The following is a 1,057-nucleotide window of genomic DNA, read 5'->3' on the forward strand; positions in this document are numbered from 1 at the left end:
GCGGTTCTCCTGGTCACTAGACCCGAAAGATTGAAAACAGAAGAAGTTATAGTGGTTACATTAAAGAGGTTCAAGATTAATGTGGAACTATGCCTGTCCGTTGCACCAACTTGTGGTGAACAGGAACTATCGTGTTTCCCTTCTAATGTCAAACTATAGCCAACTTTTATTAGTTCATGCTAATCATACTTTTAGAGTAGCACAATATGCCAGTTTCCTTGAGAGAATAATTTGTGCAGCTTTGTGAATGCTCTTTTGTTTACACAGCGTTGAAGGCCCTGTTCGGAGGCCCTAAATTTTAATTTGGCAATTGCCTTCATTAAGATGTTCCATGAAAATGTGCAGTTAAAGCTAAAAAAATAGTCGGTTTTACAGGATGTTTACTGTGCAATTTATGCTAAAAGGCATAATTTGTAGATTTTTGTTTAGAAAATGTGCACCACTCGACTACTCAGTCATTCAAATCGTCGCCTACAAAGCATCGTAAAGGATGCAATTCCTTCAATTAAAAGATGCTATTCGTATTGTGAAGGGCATTGATCAAGGAGGGAGGACTTGCGGTTTTAAAGGGTCTTCTTAAAAGTCGAGGGTAAACACTGCATCTGTTGAGGAAGTAATGGTGTAATTTGTGATTGATGTTTTGGTTGAAGTGCTGCCTCTCGATGGGCAGAGGAAATGGAAGGTTGGTTCTACTGCAACGGCATAAACTGGGATTGCTACGAATGATGCAGCTATGAGATCGAGTTCACTTATGAGGCAAAGCTGTCTTCTAATTGCCAAAGTTCGGAAGCATTTCATTGAAGTTCCATTTTATGTATGCTATCCTCTGACAGGGTATTTCTACCTCAGCTAGTTGGATACACATGTATGGCATCAGTTCTGATCTCAACCCTTCATTCTGCCCTTCAGTCCCTGATCCTAGCGACTTACATTAAGGCCAGCGTTGCAAGCAAAGGCAAAGAAGAATTAAACACTGGCCAGCAGTTCCAACATTTACGTAATGCTCTGCGCGAAGTTCCTCAATTTAGGACCCCATGTAGTTTACGCGGTTTCATTG

This window comes from Echinococcus granulosus, assembly GCF_000524195.1.
Source record: "Echinococcus granulosus chromosome Unknown EG_S00226, whole genome shotgun sequence".
In the NCBI taxonomy this organism is placed as follows: domain Eukaryota; kingdom Metazoa; phylum Platyhelminthes; class Cestoda; order Cyclophyllidea; family Taeniidae; genus Echinococcus; species Echinococcus granulosus.